The 19,809-nt window shown below is 35.6% G+C and overlaps 1 pseudogene; it reads left to right on the forward strand.

Moving 5' to 3' along the window:
* Positions 1-4,244: 4,244 nt before the first annotated feature.
* Positions 4,245-10,398, forward strand: LOC123702236 (annotated as a pseudogene).
* Positions 10,399-19,809: the final 9,411 nt, after the last annotated feature.

The raw sequence follows: 19,809 nt of genomic DNA on the forward strand, positions 1-19,809 counted from the left end.
ACACTTACCGCAATATACTTTAATTATATTTATAAATATTTGATGATCTTAGTTAACAATCAATAAAAAACACTATATTTGTGAGTAATTTCGCGTTTTTATACACTTTAGTGACGATAACACAAGCAGCAACTAGTCAACAACAAGTATTAGACCTGTCGCATATTTAACAGATGAATTGCTAAGTTGTTGCTGTCGTGTTGCTGTCACAAGTCATAGATAATACCGCTTGCAAAGCAACCTTTGACTTTACATTAGCGACAACTGCATTTTTAGTTTTTCAGTTGCTCGACAGAGGCAGCACTGTTGACGGCAGATTATCTGCTTGTTGTCTGCTTTTACGTAATAAGAAATAGACGATTGACAACAGCTATTGTGCAATTTTTGGTTGTTGCTTGTCGTCTGCAAGATACGTAATAAGGCAGCCGGTTTCACCACTCTGTTAGTTTAACGGATCGTTAAAGTTAAAAAGTGTCCTACCATGACCTAACGGAGGATTATTTTCCTTAACGCCGCGTTATACTTAATTACTGGTATAGAGGTTCGTTAACGGACAATGAGAAAAAATAATTTGATGTTTTCTTGCTGTCAAGATGGACTCTGCATGCAATTTTATTTTTGAAAATGAAGATATGGTGGATAATTTGGATTATATAGTGCGATCGCGACGGCCCAGAATTTATAAAGAACGTCGTCATTATTTCGAATAATATGATGAATTGTGATGTTGATTTTATTACAAGATTTCGTTTATCAAAACAATCTGTTTTGGAAGTATTGCAATTAATTCAAGATAAATTCGAATACCCTTCGGATCTGTAAGTAAAACCATCTCTTTAGGTAATATTTATATTTATGTGCATAATAGGTACCTACCTACATACTAATTGAGCGATCAAGTAACTGCACATACTCGTACACAGGAACCTGACAAGACCTGTGGCAGTGATATGCATTTTTTGCTATCTTTGTACGATAGATTTAAAACCATTCGCGATGATTGGAAACTGAATGCTCAGATAGAAATATTGAATGTAATTCAAAAATATCACACACCTACACTTAATGATAATTACAGTGAATATGGACAGGGGTATACGACACCAGCTTACCAACCGTACGAGCGACCATCAACGTCTGGGTATCGGCCGGATATGGAAACAGGCGGTCCACAACTTCGCAATTTGCGTACTACATCCACACCAAGAGATGTTTCAGTGCCAGCATCTCCACTCAGCGTTTCTTCTCAGGCTTCAAACTATAATGATCCGATTATAACGGATATTTTCGGAGATTAATTACCTACTTCTGTTGATTTTTGAATGAGAAAATAAATAAAAATATATTAAGTATGCTCTTTGTTTTCGCTTTCTATCCCCCCTACCACAGTTAGGTAATAATAAAGTTTTAATTTTCTAATTCCGTTAAAAAACGGAATTAGACTCTTGCATTAAGTCACCTGTTGGTTCATTTATCATCCGGTTCACGTTGGACTGCTTAGGATCATGGAATGCTAATGAAGTCGATATTCAAGTTAATCTGGTGGGTAAGATAGGTCTACTTCCAAAATCGATACGCCCAGATTATGACAAAATGATTCAGATGAGGTCTCTTTATCCAGTTTGGCGGTCAATTGGTCATTTCTCATCAACAACAGGTGATCACAATGCATGCTTTGTCCTGAATGATCCCGATGATCCCGTGCGTATAGTCTCTGATTCTTTTACTCTTGTCACTTCAATTGGAGAGGGTGTATCCTGCTCAGTTCATCATCATCATCATCATCATCAGCCCATATACGTTCCCACTGCTGGGACACGGGCCTCCTATGAGGGTACAGGCCATAATCCACCACGCTGGCCAAGTGCGGGTTGGCGGATGACACATGTCGTCGAACTTTTTAATTCTTCGACATGTCGGTTTCCTCACGATGTTTTCCTTCACCGTTCGAGCACAACGTTCAACCTGCTCAGTTGGTAGTGTTGAATTAGTGTCATATCGATCCATTGTTCTTCCAATCTCTTTAAATAAGCGTGAGCAACAGATTAAAAGCACCGTGCGTGATTTAGATGATAATGCTTTTGCTGATGATTCGGCACTACTACTGGCGTCACTATTTGAAATGTCTCAAGAGGATATCGCTGCTACGAAGGCTTTTACGACGAGATTTCCCGCTAAAAATTCAACTGTTATAGATCCGCAGATTCTGAATGCGTTATGGGCATTCTGGAATGGTGTGTCGCGGCCATTGGCGGCGGCGGCAGATGCATATTTTATCATTTCTACTTCTTATATTATTCCAAGAAAGTATGAAGGTAAGTATACTACAATTTTGCTGATATTACAAAATGTATTTCGATCCTACTAACTTGGATGAATTAGATGTGATTTGCAGGGTGCAAAGGGCCCGAGAAAGACACGCCGTGCTAAAAAAGTTGTCATCAGTAAGTGTAAATATAGCTACAAATATTTCATTATTATCGTTTATATCTAGACCTAAGAGCAATTTGGCTCAAATTGAGCGGCGATATGAAACTTTTGCCCATTTCCCTCTTTTTAAATATCTTATTTATTCTAATATGTCATCACTTAATAGTGCGTGCTCAGGTGATAGTGTTATTCAAACGTTCGTAATGTCCGATGATGCCGGTTTTGAACCTGAATTTACAGTCCGCTGTAATGGAGCGACTCTTGCTTTGGAGCTAAAATTCCTAGGGGCTACGAAATTCTATTCGGCCTGTGAGTATGCAGATTGGTTTTATAGTCAACCTCTACAGTGCAGAATTTCTAAGCATGCATCAATTTCTGAGCATTCTAGTTTATATGATAGAGTATTTTTCTGAGTTGGCAGCAGACGTTAGGGCATGGCACCTGTATCGTCGAGTCTACTTGCGTCAAGGGATCTCCTTGTGTCGTTACCGTTTCTGTATAATAAAAAAAGGCCTGAGCAGACCGGATATGTGGCGTGTGCGTAACGTACAGTCAGCGACATATTGACCTACGAAAGTGAAAAAAACCACAGCTGATGTTGATCTCTATTCGTTTAAAATTAGGTTGAAATTCAGTTGCAGATAAGGGTAGGTCGATATGACGCTAACTGTACATGCATACTGTTGTAATAATAGGAAACTATATGAAACGTGCCCACAATCATAATCTTACTTTTTATTGTGTCTTTTTTTTTTGCAACTCGCTATTCAGTTCGTTTAACAAATAATCAAATGTATTCTTGCTCATTCTAAATTGTTTATAAATTTTCATCTTGAACCTTCAAAGTTTAGAAGTTTAGAATAATCAGAACGGAATTGGCTTTGACTTTAGTTTTCCATTGAAGGAAATTCCCAATAAATTCTATTTCGACGAATACGCTGATTTCGTCGTCTTCTTCTTATTAATAAAATCCATAACAAGGATAGCAACAACAATCTTTCCTCCATTACTACGTTCAGTCAAGCCGTGTTACCTCTACTAAAGCTGGAGTAGGGGGAAAGTGCTATGAAAGGGACAAGTTTTGAATGGGACGAATCCAATAACTTTCGTTTAGAAATAAATAGGCGGTTTTTTATTTCTGCATTGTAGCAACATCAGTCCATAGACAATATTGATGCAACTTTCATTCAGTTGTCAAATGTCACAAGATGGCGAATTACGGCCCTGCCTTCATACGAAACTGCTGAATACGCCGTTCGGGAATAGAATGTGGGTGCGATTTCCCTGAGTTAGCATCCAAGCTTACGTCTTTGTAATTATTAAAATGTATAATTCATTCTTTAACTCCGGTCTGCATCGTGCAGACATGGGTGTTAAAGTCTCATATTAGTTATTAAATGTAGTTATAAAGTAAATCTGGTTTTTTTTTGGGGCCTCCGGCTGTGGTAAATGTAATTGGCGAAACACTGTTGAATATTTTTGTGCTCAAAAGTAATTTATTTAATGTTTTCCAGCTTCGTTTATTGAATAATTATTGAAGTTTAAGAAATTGGTTGTTTGGCGAACTAAATAGATGGTTAATTACAAAAAAGGTGAGTTTATAATTACATTTAATTGCATGATAATAATTTTTATTTTAAGGTTATAATGAAAAATGTGTGTTATTCTTGTTTGGGACAGGGCTCGAAAGGGACGTCCCTTTCAAAACCTTTCGTGACTATATTCTTAATGATAAGCATAGTTGTGGATTTTTCTTTAAATTGCTAATTTTGTTATAGGTTATAATTTTTCAGGTAAGGTCACCTAACATAAAGATGCCTCCAAAGAAGAAGCAACGAGTTGGCCCCAGAATAATTGAAGCCGATAAAGAAGTAATAGAAAAGATCTGTAGCAAACGCTTATATTATTAGCAAATTGCACCTAGGTTGGCTTGTTGTAAAAATTCCAATACTGTACAAATATTGGAATTCGTAGAATTTTTAGCCTGGCACATTCGTAGTCTCTGCTAAAATGTGTCATGGTCTCACAACCACTCAGGTGCGAAAACTTGCATATGAATATGCCTGTAAGTTAGAAATTGAAAACAGAAATTTTCAACTAGTAAGGAAGACAGGTTCCAATGTAAACTTTGACAGATATGGCCTATGGGCAAATGAAAATTGTGGAGTAAAAAGCGTCTTTAATTTTTTTTGTAGCTTATGTCATTAATACCTATATTACTTAAATTCCACTCAAAAAGTTATTTTGATCTATTATTTTGTAAGATTACTTTTATGATACTTTATAGCACAATTATGTTGTATTAGGTAACTTATCATCAATAATTTGGTACACTATTAACGTGTCCCTTTCATGACTTGCACTGTCCCATTCAATACCACCCAGTCACGAAGGGGACAAAATCAAACATTTTCTTATTTGAATATTATGCTGAATTGGTTACAGAAGAAATGATTAAAGTTATTTTTTTTTAAAGATAAATAAATATATTTGAAGCCTAGATGAAAGTTTTTTCTTTATCTCACATATGTTCCCCAAAATATATACCTGTATATTTTTGTCCCATTCATGGCACCTCTATAGGGGATAACTACACATGACCATGTACCACGTCGCAACATCAGCGACAACGCGACCACATCGACATTTTGTCGGTATCTCGACGCAACTGCAAAAAGCCGCTGCGGCACTATTGCAGCTTGACCACATTATGTCGCTGCGACGTGGTGTGGTTGTGGTACGTGTGAATTGACCCTTACCGTATTTTTTTCAATGTTGAACCATGCTGGCATAAATGATTTTATTGAGCATATGTCAAATAACAGCATTGAAAGGAACAAGACTAAGCTAAGGAAGAACTTCATCAAACAATTGGGACTTTCTTTGCTCGAAGACCACATTAGGAAAAGAAAAGACAATCCACATATACCACGAGATATAAGAAAACGCGTGCATGAAATTTTGAATGAAGAAATTCCAGGACCACCACAAAAGCAAACAAGAAGGTCTCAGCGATTTTCTTTCTGTCCAAGACACAAAAAAACAACATTGTAATGAACACCCTGTACTTGTATGTCATGAATAGATATGGAAACGGTTTATGTAGGCACATCTTTTGTCTTCCTTACGAATAACAAACGGTGTTTATGTTACAAACCTCGTAAGGTTTCACATCGCAAAATTTTGTTTAAAATAAATGTGAAATTTTGTTTTCTAATAAATAAATAAATTAATTAATTAACGCCGCCATATTATGTAAGGAACTATTTTAGATAACGAATGATCTCGCTCAAATAGTAATGAAGAGCCAATTGTGTTTTTTTATAAAGCCAAATATGTCTTATTTTATATAAGAAGTAAAATAATCAAGTTAAAAAAGAAATATTTTTGTTGACTTTTTATTTCGATAACATTTTGTTGAATTCACAGAAAGGTTACGTGATTTTTAAGATCTTTTTTATAATAAATGTTTAATTTGATACTTTTTGTATTTTATTCATTAGCTTATTAATGTAGTTAACAGAAAAAACCATTCAAACTTATTGCACACGATGCACACATAAAGTAGAGGGAATAATATTTCTAGTGGGGTTAGTTTAACCCCACGTTGAGTAAAGTCACTCACACACTTTACACTTTATATGCCGAAGGTTTTAAGCATCCATGTGACGATTATGAGGTGGCAGTATTTTTAGACTTCTGCCATATGTTAAAATTAATCAGAAACCATTTTGAATCAAAGGCAGTGTTTCTTTATAAAGATGATGAAATTTAATGGGAATATATATATATATATATAAAAAGCTTGCAGAATTGCTAAGTCTAATGTGGAAGACGTCGGTCGTCTCTAGCACAGGTTTATACCTAGTTGAGGAGATCGTCGAGTTTCTATAATTTATGTCAATGTATTGTTACTCAATAAATGATTTTTATTTTATTTTATTAATTACAAGAAGAAACTGGTTTGCATATTGCTAACCGGCTTACACAAACACATACAATTTAGAAACTCTATAGTGAAAATAAGTTAGCAACCCAGCTTCTTAGCAGGAGTGTTTCTGTAGCATAATTTTGTCGCCAAGAGGTAAAGCTGCCCGATTTTTTGAAAAACGGAGCAATCGAAAAAATCATAATGATTATGAATAACATTTTTGATACATTCAATTCCAGAAACCACACTGCCGTCCTTACGAAAAGTGCAACAACTAGAGACTAGAGTTTTGCAGCAAATTGAGTTAAGTACATATTCGGAATTAGCACAACGAGATCTATAATATATTCTTATTAGACACTTTTTACGTATCTATGACGTAGCCAGTTTTGAGAAAGGACTGACTAAAGCGGGCTTGCCAAGGAAAAGACGTAGATTTGATCTATCCCATGCGGATCGACAAAGACAGAAAAAAGAAAAGCTGTCACTAAAACCACCGTGTGATGATAAATTTCGTAAAAAATGTGCAACTAAGATTTCTGAAGAAATTAAAAGAGAAATACATGATCGGTACATAAGATTAGATTGGGAGTCTAGAGGTTTATTCATTAAAGGAATTCGAGAAATGGTCGAATCGAAGAAAATAAAAACAAGAACTACTAAGGAAGGTAGAAATAAGAGAAGAGATGTTTCGTATTACATTTTCGAGTCAAACATGAATAAATTGATGTTTGCAAAACATTTTTTTAACGACACTTGGCTACAACCCACAAAATAACGGACATATTCACTCGGCACTTAGTAAGGAAGTCGATAATCAAAAAGATAAACGAGGATCATACAAACGCCAAAAAATGTCATAGACAGGGACGTAATCAAGGATCATATACAAAGTTTTAATAAATCAATTTCACATTACCGTCGCGAACATGCCCCTAATAAACTTTATCTGCCGAATGACAACAATGTAACAATGATGCATCAATACTTCAATGAAAAATATCCCAATAACGCCAAAATGTCATAGACAGGGACGTAATCAAGGATCATATACAAAGTTTTAATAAATCAATTTCACATTACCGTCGCGAACATGCCCCTAATAAACTTTATCTGCCGAATGACAACAATGTAACAATGATGCATCAATACTTCATTGAAAATATCCCAATATGTTGGTCTCTTTTGAGACATATCGAAAGGTTGTAAAAGAAATGAATACTTCCTTTGCTCATCTCGGGCATGAAGAATGTGAGCAATGTGCTCTCTTCAAATCACTGGTGTTCTCAGGTGGGGAATCAAACACTACACTTATCTGTAATTGTCCTGACACCTCAATTATAGTTCCACCTGCAAACAAAAAAGTATATTGAGTTCAACAAGTCAATTTGATGTAAGTATTACAGATTACAGGTGAAAATTAGCACACAGGTGACATATGACATGTATGTTAGTACATGTCATGTGTCACCTGTTATTTATGGCTGCTATACACGCTACGGTCCACCGGAAAGGTATACCTGTGCAGGTATGCCTGCGCAGGTATACCGGAGTGTGTGTGGGAATAGACCTGTACAGTTTTTTGAGCCTGTGCAGGCGACCGGCGCAAGATCGAAAATCAATTCTTTCGAGTGCGGTGTACCTGTGCGTGTGTGCGTGTACTCCGGTCGCCTACGCAGATCGCGTCAGTTGTTTTATAGTGTTTCTTTCGGACGGTTGTCTCGTCGCTCGCATCGAATACCACGTAATACAGCGATTGAAAATGGCGCCACCAAATTCAACCAAAAAAATCCTTTAAGATTTTATCGAAATTTATAGAAGTCATCCATGTCTTTGGCAAATTAAAAACAAAGATTACCATAATCGAGACAAAAAAGAAGCTGCTTATAAATTACTCATAGAAAAATTGAGAGAAATTGAGCCAGATGCGAACAAAGAAGTAGTTGTGAAAAAGATCAATAATTTAAGAAGCAATGTTAGGAAGGAAAAGAAGAAATATGATCAATCTTTAAAGTCTGGGGCATCTGCTGATGATGTGTACTGTATAAAACTGTGGTACTACGATTTGTTCAATTTCATTCATGATCAATGCACTCCAAGGGAATCTTCATCCAACTTAGATAGTGATGACGAAAATAGTTGTGAGGTAAGTAAAATATTTCATACTTCGTAATATACATTTTTATTAAGTTGAATACATACTCGTAGAACACATTTAATTATTTTGTATTTACCGTCATTCTAAATTTCACCAAAGCTTATAATATAACAATTAGTGATGTTCCGGATATCCGTATCATCGAAAATAGAGATCCGTGTCCCTATCCGCCGATATACATTTTTAACGATCCGATTTATTTATTAATTAACATGATCATTTTGCCATGGTACCCTTCCCTCCTGATTGAAATAATTCATAAAATTGTTTCGGACTATCTTCGCGTTGTTCAAAGTATTTCCTGGGTTTCTTCTTTCCAAGTTTCCCATGGTACTATTTTGTGTATTGTATCCTTCAGAAATTATAGTCCCGTTTTCAGAGTTTTCTCGATAAAAACATTTTTGAGGTGCATAAGACTTTTTTGAGTGTTCAATTAAAAAGTTATGTAATACACAAGATGCTTTCACTACTTTATCGATATTTTCGGGTTTTAAATTTATATGAGTATAAAATATCCGAAATCGTGATGCCATTATCCCGAAAGCATTTTCAACAGTGCGCCTCGCGCGAGACAATCTGTAATTCAGGATTTTTCTTTCTCGCGATGTTAAATCTGCCTGCCGAAACGGTTTTATCATATCGGGGCGTAATGGGAAAGCGTCATCTGCCACAAATACATATGGTAAATTTCGGTTACTTCCTGTTAAAAATTCACTGCTTGGAATATGTAAATCATTATTTTCTAATTTTTCAAAAAATTTTGTGTTTTGTAGAACCCCTCCATCGGATATTCTACCATTCATGCCAATATCTATGTACACAAATTGGTATTTTGCATTAACAATTGCCATAAGAACCACACTATGTTGCCCTTTATAATTATAAAAATACGATCCACTATTAGCCGGTGGAACAATCGCTATGTGCTTTCCATCTATTGCACCAAGACAATGAGGAAAGTTCCATCGTTCTTCATACATCTTTGCAATTTCTTTCCACTCTTCTTCAGATGAAGGAAACTGTAAAATAAAAATAACAGATTTATCATTTAGACAATAAGTAGCTATTTTTGATGTGAAATATCTATAGCGGCGGGACACAATCATGTATCAAAATTATTTGTTTTCAGAGAGACAACACTGAAGATTCTTCAAATGCCGATGAAGAATATTCATCCAACAAGTATCTACCGACAACAACGAGGCCCAATCGACATCGTCAAATAATAATGCATCTCGCCCACCAAAACCTTGTAAAACAAAAAGAAAAGATGAAAGCATAGCAAGTGAAGTATTGGAATCGGTTCGAGATCAATTTAAGCGCCCTCGCCCAATTGTAACAGAAGATAGGTGCGATGTTATTGGCAAAAATGTGGCGATGAAATTGAAGGCTTTAGATGCGAAGCAATTAATAGTCGCAGAAAAACTTATTCATGATTTACTTTTTGAAGCCGAAATAGGACACCTCACTCCCGAGCACGCCTATATTAACATGAGAGATATTTTGAAACAAAATCAACGAAGCTATGTTCCTGCTCAGCAATATCGACAACATGTATATCAATCCTCTCCTACTTCCAATAGGGCATATACCCCTTTAAGTTTTGTTTCTTCCGGAAGTCCTACCCCACCCTGCTCTCCATTTCCCACCAGTCAAAATCCAGAGCATCTTTCTCAATCATTTCAAACTAGCCATCTACTCAACAATTCCCAAGGCAATCACTACTCTACAGAAATGCGAACTCATACAATTCTGGGAAATCAGCCCGGTGAAACAGAGGTAGTTTTATCGATTCCAGATTCAGCAGCGGTATTCCTTAATAATTTCAATGTTGATAATGAATAATTGGTATTTTTTTCAATAAAAATTGTCTGTAATATAACAGTGTTTTAATTACTTACCTTCAAATAATTTCTTCTAAGAACTTTGTACAAGGCCTCACATGTTTCAGGAATAATTTTTCCAAGCGCCTGAGGCGAAATAATTGCTGAAAATTTTAGGTCCTCATAACTTTAACTCTTAACATAAGTTTAGAATTAAGTTTAATATATGTATGGTTTGGCGTATGCCGTAAATAAATAAATAAATGATCGTAAAACCTTAGTACTCTTTCATACCCAAAGTCTTTAAATCCTCTTATCTCATCTTGGGACTCAACATAAGTGAGATGAGGTGTCAGAGCAACGTCATCAAACAAAATATAACAAAGTTTCTTCTTCTGTTTATTACTCGAAAAATATTGTCATTTAGCCCCACATTGAACATGATATTTTCAGCCAAACGATTTAAAGTTCGTTTACTGGGAAAAATAATATATTTTGGAGCAACCGATATCCTTTCGGGCTTTCCTTCATGAGGGTCAACGCCAAATGCTTTTACTGGTTGCTGAAAAATTTAATATTTCAAAATCAGTTTTATGCCGCAACAAAAATCGTGATATGAAACCTCACGGTAGGCCAATAGCACTAGCAAAGAAGAAGTCATATTGTAGAAAAATTAAATATATGTGGAGATTGGCTACCCATTAGATACAACGCATTTTAGATATATAATAAAAATGTATCTAGACTCCATGAATATTAAGCAAAAAATATTTAAAAACAACATGCCCGGTACAGACAATGTTAATGGGATTTTAAAAAGACATGCAAATAAAATATCTCAAAGAATTTGTCGGAATATTAAGAGATCTCGGACGGCAGTGTCTCCAGACACAATAAAATAATATTGCGTCCCCTACTTTAGACACCACCTTTTCAATTAACCCGCTGCCTGGTAAGAGTAACGGGTCATAAGTCAAGTCAGGATCGGAGTCTACTTGGATGTCCATCTTCATTATGTGTCCTGATACTACTAGGGGGAGGGTTCTTGAAAATATCCAGTCTGTATTTTTTGTTACAGGCATAGCGAAATGGGAGCATATAAAAACTTTCCATAACTTAGACAAGAATTATACGAATTTTATATATTATGCTCCTGCACTCACAGAAAATTAATATGTAAAACAGCAAATGAGAGTAAAACTTGCACAAGTGCTCAGTCATTCTGTCACGCTCACGGCTGGCATATTAGCAAAAATTGCATCAAATAAGTGATCTTTGTAAAGCCTTATTTCAAACTCAAACTCAAACATTTATTAATTCAATTAGACTTCTTCTAGAAGCACTTTTGAAACGTCATTAGGTACATATTTTTAACATTTACCACCGATTCGGAAAGCAGTATCTACGGAGAAGAACCGGCAAGAAACTCCATAGTTGCTCTTTTTAATCATGTCAGTTTTACAATTTAATTTTACAAAATACATATGTAACATCATATATTATAGTAGTAGTTTAAACAGTTCATCATCTCTCTAGCATTAGAGTTACTGTTTTGTTGAATAAATTCATATCATTATAATAACGATTGATTTTCACAGGTGACGTTCCAGGGGAAACTCATGCGACTGCATGTTTTTGAAAATAATCGACGAGTTTTTCGATGCTGTTAATGCGGACAGCAAGGACTTGCGCAGGGGAAAAAATACTCCACAAATCTTATAGCAAAAAGTCCTCATTTGCAGCTGTTCAACGAGATGAGGCAATTTATTTCATTAATGAAATATGTGGGGAGTAAAACAAATCCTCCATCTTAAGATATATGGATTCAAACCTTAAATTGTATAGAAACTTAGAAAGGTTGTGGAAAATTTTATAAAAATTTAATTTCAGCTTTCCCACACGTCGTTTAAACCAAGACGTCGACAACTTTGGTTGCAAAAACAACCCAACAATCGAACGTCGATCGTCGATCGACTTAAAAATTGTCATAAAAGAGGTCATTCGAAAAATTTCGAGCACTGACTTTGTCATTGTAGCGACCGCGACGGTTTGCGACAAGTCGCAAATAAATATGTCTGCAATTAATGCTTAATTTAAGGAAACAAGCGCAATATACGAGAAGGAGATAAAAAAAGCAATACATTTGAAATTGAGCGGAAAAAAGTACTTCCATTGTTTGATCCACCGCACCTATTAAAAGGTTTACAAAATAATCTATTAACAAAAAATTTAAGATTCATACAGAATGGCGAAATAAAAATTGCCAAATGGCAATATCTTGAAATGTTGTTTGCACTCGAAAGTGGTGAAGATGATGTTAGAATTATGAACAAACTCACAGAAGCACATTTAATCAAAAATGAATCACATGCGGCCCAGGTCTTTAGTCAACGAGTCCTCAGCTACTATGAGATTTGCAGTCAGTGTGTATTTTTTTAATAATTTTACTAATTTTTGCTTTCATTAACATTATGTACATGTCTCAGACAGATATCATGTTTTTTGCACCATTGAGCAACAAATTGACTCATACAAAAGCCTAATTTAAACAGATCAAGCTTCATCATGTCATCATCTCCCTACCGTGTTACTGTTTTTAACCGACTTCAAAAAAAGGAGGAGGTTATCAATTCGGCCGGTATGTTTTTTTATGTATGTACACTGATTACTCCGAGGTTTCTGAACCGATTTACGTGATTCTTTTTTTTTTCGATGCGGGATGGTGTCGAATTGGTCCCATAAAAATTTTATTCGGATAGGCCCAGTAGTTTTTATTTTATGGGCATTTTTGCAAGTGCAAGTTTGAAGTCGGTTGTTTTTAACGCAGTTATCACTTGTGTTGAATGAATTCATATCATTAAATTAACGATTGATTTTCACAGGTGACCTTCCAGGGGAAACTCATGCGACTGCAACGTTTTTGAAAATAATCGACGAGCTTTTCGATGCTGTTAATGTGGACAGCAAAGACTTACGCAGGGGAAAAAAATACTCCACAAATCTTATAGCAAGAAGTCCTCATTTGCAGTTGTTCAGCGAGACGAGGAAATTTATTTCATCAATGAAATATGTGGGGAGTAAAACAAATCCGCCATCTCAAGATAGATGGATTCAAACCTTAAATGGCATAGAAAGGTAGTGGAAAAATTTACAAAAATTAGGTGTGAACAGCCTTCTCACACCAAGACGTTGACAAATGTGGTTACAAAAACAACCCAACAATCGAACAATTTGTGTCCAGCATCAAAATGGCGATAAATTAATATTTCCGGCACACAGTGCAAAGAAAAAATTGTGAAGATGTGTAATGTAGGTATTAGGTATAGGTGAGTACTTATCTTATATATAAAAATGAATCGCAAAATGTATTGGTAAGCGCATAACTCGAGAACGGCTGAACCGATTTCGATAATTCTTTTTTTATTATATTTCTTGAAGTACGAGGATGGATATTATGTAGAGAAAACGTAAACATGTACCACGGGCGAAGCCGGGGCGGACCGCTAGTACCTATATATAAATATGATGTGACTCCTATCAGATATCACTAAGAAATTTAGGTCACACGTGTCTTTAAAAACTATAAAGTATATCATATTTAATTATTTTAATTGTTACTGGAATATCATATTATTTATCCTTAATTAGTAACTAGAGACTAGCAATCCGACGTCTGTAATCGAATAGATATTTAGTTTAAGTACCTATTTACATTCTAATAAAAGTCAGTGTATAACCAACCATCAATCGTTTTATTTCTCTCCACGCACACCACACATCACATGGGGACCCTGCCAGTGCGGGCGCCGAAATCGGAGTTTCATCTTCATACGGAGAGCCGAAGGCTTCATAATTCAAATTCGTTTATTCAATCAAACTTAACCTAACCTTAGAGCTAAATACATTAGGTGTTGTTCTAAGCAATAAAGAATTTTCATTCATTCATTCATTCAACAATAAGCCAAGACTTCACAAATTTCTTATTTTGTATATAGCCCTGATCTGAAGAAACACCTAAAAGTTTGCCAGATTTTTTTTTATTGTTCTTCAAATTACCAAATATAGGGTGCAATCAGTGATGACCGTATATTATAAAACAGGTGCATTGCTTACAGAGAAAAGAGGCCATTAAAAAATTTCGAGCATTGACCGACCAAGAAAAGAGGCCATTAAAAAATTTCGAGCATTGTAGCGACCGGGACGGTATGTGAGCAGTCTCAAAAAAATATGTCTGCAATTAATGTTTAATTTAAGGAAACAAGCGCAATATACCTACGAGAAGGAGTTCAAAAAAAGCAATACATTTGAAATTGAGGGGTAAAAATTATTTCCATTAATTGATCCACCGCACCGCACCTCACCGCGTTACGAGTGTGGACGATAAGTCCCGGTATCTATTATACAGCTCGCTTATTTGAATTTAACCCGATAACCCGTGGGGAATATTGGGAAAATCCACATTATTACCATTTTTTTATTCAATTGGGTGATGTCAGAGGAGCACTATAAATACTTTCGTAGATGGATGGCTGAGCGTATTTCCGTTTGACCGTGACATCGTGAATAACATTTAAAAAACGCAAGAGTGGTGTGACATCAGAGACTCATCAACATGGATGTGGAAGAAAGATCACTAACGTTCTCGGTGGATACCTTTACCATGCGCGCACCGGCTACGCATCGCGGGGCCTCTCACCGTGGCTGAGTTTGCGCAATATTCAGATGCATATGAACAGTTTCTCTATGGGATACATAAAATCTAAGTAACTTCGCTCTCAACGGAGCAAAATTTCCAGTGAAGTACAACTTTGATGCCACGAGGATGGAAAACGACTGGCTAGCTCATCTATTCGGAAGGATGCCACCAAGTAAAAGGGATTTCGTGAGGGATGCCAAGATACTGGAATTCATCAAGAAACAGGTTCACCTGAACAAGTGCTGGATCGCCCCTGGTGACGCCTGCTCGTGTGGAAGGGAGGAGAATGAAGCAGAAATTCCCAAACGCGAGTGCAGGCACTTCCATTTTCATCATTACTGTTCCCTGCTCATGGGTGTCCGATTACCTAGTACCGGCGATTCTGATGAAGGAATCGAGAGAACTCTTCAAGGAGGTCATCGCCAAAGTACACCAAAATAATCCAGACGTCATGGATTATTACGCAACAGATGATCGCACGGATATGGAAGTTTTGTTAGAGAGTGTTCGCAATATAAATATTTCCGAACCTGAAAAACAGGAAGTGAAGCGTGAAACCTGTCAAAGTGATGTTTATGTAAATAAATAGATGTGTTATATATTTGTAGTCTTACTTCTTTGTAGTCCTATTAGTTTAAGATCTTTATCAGGGCAAACAATCCTCGATTTGCTTCTTGATCCATACATGAAGCTATATTTTGATTTCCTAGCATGGGTACTACCAAAATTTACAACTTTCAATGAATATTTTTAGTCCGCGGAAGTTGTAGTCTCAGAGCTGGATGCAAAAGTTAAGGAAATGTATCTGGATTTTTTGCTGTGTTTTATGGAACGACGACACGTCAACCAAAATAACATAGCTGATATCAATCCAGAAGACAAAACAAAACAATCCAAATCGAGCTTCTATACCTTGGTATCGGTGTGGCAACAAAATCCATTCTTCTGAAATTAAGGCAGACATGAACAGACGGAGAGAATTTTTGAATAGGTGCAAAGATTTCCTTGTTGAGTCTGCCCTGCAAATCAAAAAAAGATGGGATTTGAACCACGAGGCGCTTATAAAAATGGCTTTGTTAAGCCCTAAAAATGCTTTGAGTCAATACGTGCGCGAACAAAATCCAAGCATACTGTCTTTGGCCTCAAACTTTCCTAGAGTGATTGATATAAAGATATTAACAAACTTCAAATTCTCGACGATCAATGGCGAGCACTGCCACGAACCGAGTTTGATGAGAGTATCACGACTGAAAAAAGAGCAGATGTGTTTTGGGCAAAACTTAGTGTTTGGTGTGATATATCCGAAAATTGTCCGTTTAAAGAAATCGCGAAATTTGCTCTTGATTGCTTGGTTTTGCCTCACGCGAATGCAGATTGTGAAAGAGTGTTCAGCAAAGTAAACCTGACAAAAACAGCGTTGATGTTAATGATTTATTTAAAATGCAGAAGAAGTGCGTGAGAATCTTAGCCCAAATAAAAAACACAGACAGTTGCAAACCATACTTTAGAAAATATAACCTTTTAACATTACCATCGATGTATATACACGAAATTTGCACATTTGTCTATAAAAATATTAATACATTTTCACGAGTCGAGGAACACCACGAAGTAAATACGCGCTTTAAAAATAGATTACACCTACCATTCTCAAGAATCAAAATGTTAAATCAAAGCCCCTATCACATGGCTATAAAAGTATATAACAAACTTCCTGACCAAATTAAAAACCAAAAAACTATTTATTATTTTAACAAACAACTAAAGCTCCTTTTAATCCAAAAATGCTTTTATTCAATAAATGAATATTTCGAAGCTAAACTACGCTAAACTTGAATTTTTCGTGTGGTTAAGTCTTTCCAATCTCATATACCTAACATGTAATTGATACTATCTAAACCTACTGAATCCTAAACTAAACTTAACTTGAAAACTTCGATCTAACTAAACCTACCAAATAAATCAATCTCAATCAATGTATATCTATGCATCTATATGAGTATTTCTATTTACGTCTTATATCGTTATCTACGAATATTTATAATGTATAATCCCGGACATATCTAAATTGTATATTATTATTATGGTTAATTTGTAATCTGTGTATTGGAAAATTGAAATGTATGTGACAATATTAATGTAATTTAAATATAATATTGTATTGCAATACCTGCATAAGGTTTCTAATATTATGTAAAATGTATAAGTATGCAATAAATTATTTGATTTGAAAAAACAAAAACACGTAACAAACTAGTAACTCGCTCCATTGACTCCCTGCTACTTTCATGTGATGCTGTAAAAGAAAGTAAGTCCAACAATTGCATCCATTTTATGCCATCTAACGGTTACGTCGTGTCAATGCCAAGGAGTCCAAGGACGAAGTTACAACTGAAGAATTGACTGAGATAGACATCCAGCTGCCTGAATTTGAATAACTTGTAATTTTTCTTGTATCATTGTTCTGCCCGTGCCATCTAGTGGGCACTAATGGCCACCATCCCGAATACTTCCAAGACAATCCAATGGTTACTTGGGGCTATAGACACTGGCATCACTACTGTTCGCATCACATCGGTACCTGGGTTCAAATTCTTGAGACTTCTGTGATTATGCTGCAACAAAAGCGCAATAGCTTCACCGAGGACCTAGCTAAAAAGTTCCTACTTTCTGCCAACAATTCGGTTTACGTTAACGGAGTTGAGATGGAACGCCACGGTTCTATACTCTACAGAATGCTCCAGAATTCTCATTACTCTGCGCGTTTATTGCAGTTGAAGACTAGCGTCACGATCTCCTTTTAGTTAATTATTTTAAAGTGCACGAGATCTCATGTGGGAAGTAGTTTATTTCTTTTTGTCATAATTTTTCTAAATTTTTTATAATTTATATGTAGAATTAGTTTTTTAGTCTTCATCGGCGTTTTTAGAAATTTGTGTGGGAGTTAATAGCTTTTTTACCATTTTAACACGGTATAAATCATGTTTATTCAAAGTACGTTGTTTTATTTATTTCCTCTAACTTCTAAACAGTGCTAGGGAAGTGAATAAATAATCGATTATTACTTTAATCGATTATTTTTTTTCCATTTTCGATTTTTTTCTAATCGATTTTATTATTGGTAAAAATCGATTTTTAATAAATCGATTATAAGAATAACACAATTTAAATCGATTTTTGTAAATAGTGCTATCTGTGCGATGGATGACAAATTATGACACTAAACTTGACAGACTAAAAATATTCATGATATTTGATGGCAATTAAATTATTATAAAAAAAAATGTGTGCGTGTACTAGTGTACACACTTAAGAAGTGAAACTTCTTTATGACCTTATTTTTCAAAAAATACTTAATTTATTATATGCAACTTTACAGAAATACATCGAATCACGCGTGGTAGGGATAAGAAAAAGATCGCGCGTAACGGAAAAATGTCATGCGTAACGAAAAAATGTTACACTACATTTTTTTCCAACCCCGATAAAGAAGTTTCACTTCAAAAAATTAATTCAAAAATTTCACATGTGAAAATTAATAAAAATTACAAATGAAAATTTTTAGAAGCATTTTTTTACTGTAATTAATTTGTGATAAATTTCAAAATTTACACCTGACAGCTAACTTCAGTAATAAGCAAAAATTGGTAAGTAAGTTTACTGAACAAGTCGATAAAAAAATCAGCGCCATCCATCCATCCTCCATGTATTTGTATATCTATATTCACAAATATATAGGTAAATATATAAATGCATGGAGTGTTCTGGTACTGGTACTTGGTCCGGTATTGGGGCTTTTACCTTACATCGAATAGGTTTTTTCGCATAAAAAGTCGAGGTGAAAACAAAAATCGATTATTTTTTAAAAAAAAATCGATTTTTCACAAATCGATTTATTTCTAAACAAAAAAAATCGATTATTGAGTAATCGATTTTTCTGAATCGAGGTCACATCCCTAAACAGTGCCATATGGTGGAATGAGAGTATTTTGCTCTGTAAAACATTTTATTGTTCACATCCGCAGCAGACATCACACTTTTTAATACGCAAAGCGTACACAACGCTCGAACGTGAGCTGACAGCAAGTCGCCGAAAGCACTACGGGCTGAGTCACTACCGCATCGCAGCGTCTGCCAACGTGAGGAAAATCGTTTTTCATATGAAATTACGATTGAGCTTTCGCATGTACAAGAATGCCTGTGGAATGCGAAAAATGAAGTTTATAAAGATCGTCAGAAGAAAAACGACGCATTGGCAGCAATTGCTTCGCGAATGGACATTAATGTTAATGATGTTGATAAAAAGATAACGAACCTCAAGAATCTGTTTAAGGGAAGTAAATAAAATGAAAACTAAGTCAGGGTCAGGTGCCGATGATGTATACGTCAGCCCCTGGTATGCATTTAAACCATTTGGTTTTTTAAGAAATAATAATTTACCTAAACCAGCTAGGAGCGCGGGGGCCCTTATAGTGACGATGCGAGACGTCTCGTTCGATGTTAGTCAAGTATGTGAACCGAACTATAATATAAGTTAATAACCTAAACCACTTGGATTGAAGAATAATTAACGGTCCCTATTTTTTGCCCGGCGCTCGGCCGCTCGGAATGGCTAATGTTTTTGTAAGCCTTGTATTAAAAAAAATGTATAGGAATGAATGGTTTTTTTTATTTAATGTGAGCACCGCCCATAGCAAGCTCTCCGTATTGGGTTACGCCCGCAAAGAAAGAAAATTTAGTAGCGGATACTCTTACGGCCGAAATTAATATT

The sequence above is a fragment of the Colias croceus genome, chromosome 23, assembly GCF_905220415.1.
Source record: "Colias croceus chromosome 23, ilColCroc2.1".
NCBI lineage: Eukaryota > Metazoa > Arthropoda > Insecta > Lepidoptera > Pieridae > Colias > Colias croceus.